The 3,876-nt window shown below is 45.7% G+C and overlaps 1 pseudogene; it reads left to right on the top strand.

Moving 5' to 3' along the window:
• Nucleotides 1-1,103: 1,103 nt before the first annotated feature.
• LOC126163838 (5S ribosomal RNA) lies at nucleotides 1,104-1,221 on the top strand (annotated as a pseudogene).
• Nucleotides 1,222-3,876: the final 2,655 nt, after the last annotated feature.

The following is a 3,876-nucleotide window of genomic DNA, read 5'->3' as shown; positions in this document are numbered from 1 at the left end:
CGCTTGTGTGTGTGTGAGCGCGCGCGCTCTTGGCGGTTATTTATGAGTGCTTGGCGAGGAAACAATAGCGGCCTGTCTACAAGCAAAGGGGGCGACGTTTCTCTACGCCAGCCTACGGTTCGGCCGGCACTTCTAACTGTCCCTGACACAGCGTTCTACTGAATGACATTAGCAGCAGGTAAGTGTCGTGACACATCTAGTTCCAAGAGTGTACCTGACTGCGTTTAAAATGGGACTATACCGAATTACGCATTATTCCACTTCTGCCAAAAACTAGTAGTCACATTTTCCGAAATAGCGCACCGTTCTTACATCAACAGGTTGCTCAGAGAAGTCTCTGTTGCGCTATGCCTTAAGCAAGAACTTTAAAAAACAGTGCCTCCTTTTACTTGCCTTACTTGTATCAACATACATCACTCTTGATTTGTTATGAGAACGCAACTTCACACTCTCTGTCTTCTCTTCTACTGTAGGGCGTCATAGCGAACAAATATGCCAATTAAAGTTTACGTAATATTTCTTCCATAAAATTTCCAGGAAGGATATCAAGTAGCCAAGCGCAGCCTTATATCTTCCACCGCGGTGACTGGCGCCTGCGAGTTACTGACGCTGGTCGGCAGCAAAGAGATATGCTTACACACGCGGCGACTGTGGCGAAGGCGCACAGACATTCGATTGGCTTATCGATTTATGTTCAGCGACGACGGCACCATGATGACTTCTCTGCAGTTTCATTATCCCAAGAGCCGGATTCCATGCTTTGTCCAAATTAAAACCATTATCTCTATTTATTAAATTATTATAAAATGTATATAGCTTCCTTGAAGACAGAATCCCAAAAGGAAGAGGTTGATGTTAGGATCAACACATCACAGTAGTTCATGGAATGCCCTGTATCAGTACAAAGTTCGGCCACAGCTGACTTGTCTGGCTGCGATAAGCATGTATCTTCGATGTACCACCTGAGGATGGCCGGACGATACGCAGCCGAAATATCAGTGGAAGTTATTTTATTTGCGCGCCTGCATGTCCGAAATTTAATGGACTATTCATTCCACCGGAAAAAGATGATATCTGTTTCGAACTATTGTAATTATTTTGAAGCCAACGGCCTTGCCGCAGTGGTAACACCGGTTACCGTCAGATCACCGAAGGTAAGCGCTGTCGGGCTGGGCTAGCACTTGCATGGGTGACCATCCGGTCTGCCGAGCGCTGTTGGCAAGCGGGGTGCACTCAGCCCTTGTGAGGCAAACTGAGGAGCTACTTGATTGAGACGTAGCGGCTCCTGTCTCGGAAACTGACCTACCGCCGGGAGAGCAGTGTGCTGACTACATGCCCCTCCAGTCCGCATCCAGTGACGCCTGTGGACTGAGGATGACACGGCGGCCAGTCGGTACCTTTGGGCCTTCATGGCCTGTGCGGAAGGAGTTTTAGTTTTATTCAATTCTTTTGAATTTACCTACTCCTAGTGCGCATATTTTATATTTTTTCAGACTGCAACCAGCGGAGTTGGCAGACGGTTGTGAAGAGATGTAATGATCGAACGTGAACTGCGGTCACTAGTTTGCCTTTGCTTATTGCAATCAGTGGCCATGAGATTAAAAGCCGATCATTTTAATGTATTTTGCATTCATTTCATGCAAGAGATGTTACGAGTATCTGAATAATGATGTTAGATGGTGGGTGGAAAGGAAGCCACTCAGGTATCTCTTTTTAATGTCACTTTCGTGAGCTTGTATCTTTCCTTTCCATGGGTTAACTGCAGGTGGACCAAACGATCCGCGTCCTGTTTTTCACACCACCTTCAAATATTTGTGGTAAGATTCTATGGGAACAAACTGCTGAGGTTATCGTTCCCTCGGCAACACACTATTTAATTTAACTTAAACTAACTTACGCTAAGGACTACACACACCCCCATGCCCGAGGGGTCACCATCTTAAAATGATGTGTTATCCTCCCAGGCGATCACTGTTAAAAGTAAAAGCGACCTCAATACTTTTTTATTCAGTCCAGCTAATCGTCTTGTTCAGAATCTTTCTCACCGCTCATGTGAAATTCAATATAAAAAGACAGCGTGAGACAACGGAGCAATAAGGATAATACGTAAGCTCTCACCAATGACATCCTCAAAATGGTGGATGTAAAGCAGCCAACAAAATCCAATATGCTTCAAATATGTGCCTTAACGACAGAAGGGCATGATAACTAGCTTGCCATATTCTGACTGAGCACAAATCTCAAACCACGACATTTTTGAACCTGTTGTTACAACCTACATTCCAAAATGATAATTTAAATGTAATCAGTATTTTGTTCTATACTGTCATATCACGGCACACAAGTATTACTTCATGGGACAAGTACGACGTCTGGTCCGGTATCGGTAGATTCTACACGTCCCCATCCTGCCATTACATTCAGGAGGAGTGAGGTTTAAATCCCGTTCCGGCCATCTTCGCTTAACCCAATCGCATAAAATGACGTTCAGTACTTGCATAGAGTTGCTGTGGCATTTCAATCTTAAGACAAGCGCAGCTTGCGAATGCGAAATTTAACTAACTTGAATGTCCTACAAAAAGATTCCCCTCATTTTTTTCCTGTATGACTACTAGTTTGTGCGCAGCGAGTGAGAGACACTGAAAATCTTGCACGCAGTTTGTCGAGGTGGTGCGGGTTGCATAAGACCCATAGGTAGGAGCAATCTGAGTCACCGTAAATATTAAATCTGATGTCATAACCATCGGTAGATTATTTAAATACGATAGCATTGGGTGAAAAGAGACCTTGTGGATTGGTACTCTACGATGTTATTGATACTTACAGGAAGGTCACTGCTAAGACGTCAGTTTCATAATGCAATACGATGCACTTTTCAAAAACACTCCACAAAAATGACTTCGCTGGTTTCCGAGCGCTCTTAGATACAAAAAATTTCGACACATACAATGAATCCAGTCATACAATCGATTCTCGCCCGACGCAATCTCTGGTTACTTGTATTTGCTTTATACATTTATTACAAAATTTAAATGATAATTAAAACATACTTACCCACAATGTTTTAATCTAGTTTCGATAGTTTTCGAATTGGGGCAACGAAGGTCGTTGAGAAGAGCACCGGCGCGATACGAACTCACGAACTTCCACAACTCTTACGACATTTTGGTGAATCCGACGGACTGCCACAGGGCCGCAGACTAAATGAGGTCCAACTCATCGTCACGACCCACGGAAAAGTATAGTCAATAGGATGTAACGATATGAAACCAACCAATCCTGCCTCAGAGTCCACTACAGGCCACGTTCTTGTCGCCTACAGTTCTGCAGTTGGCAGTGAATTAACTCGAAGTTTGAGTCGCCCGCCGGACATGTGCAGCGAGCAGGCTGCAGTGTTTGAGGCGAACAGCGGGGCGCGACCGGCCGGTTAATTGCGGGCGCGCGCTGCTGAATATTCAGCCGCGACACAAACAGTCCGCGACCCGACCCGGGAAGCGGCGAGCGGCGCATCACCTAATTACCGACTGCCTAAATACGAGCGCGGCGCATCGCCGCCAATAAAAGCGGACCGAGCAAAAAGGCCGGCGCGCGCCTCTTCCACAACTTCATCGACGGCTTTTGTTCCGCGCGGCACTTCGCGGAAACCTGCATTTCACAGGCAGTGCCACTGCAGTAGGGAATGGCAACCGCTCTCGGTAAGTGTGCTATGTCGTCACAAGACAGGCCACGCCAATGCCAAAATCCGATACTGGGATAGTGAGCGATAATAATGAGGCAAATACCGCGCGTTCCTGTCTTGCAACTGGTCCTACTGGAAGCCTTCCTTCGACGAATTCTAAATCATCAGTAACTAATACAAAATGGTTCGCATTTGTA

The sequence above is a fragment of the Schistocerca cancellata genome, chromosome 2 (genome assembly GCF_023864275.1).
Source record: "Schistocerca cancellata isolate TAMUIC-IGC-003103 chromosome 2, iqSchCanc2.1, whole genome shotgun sequence".
NCBI classification, from domain to species: Eukaryota; Metazoa; Arthropoda; class Insecta; order Orthoptera; family Acrididae; genus Schistocerca; species Schistocerca cancellata.
Note: the sequence above shows the minus strand (reverse complement) of the source record. Positions and strands in the feature narration are given on the sequence as shown.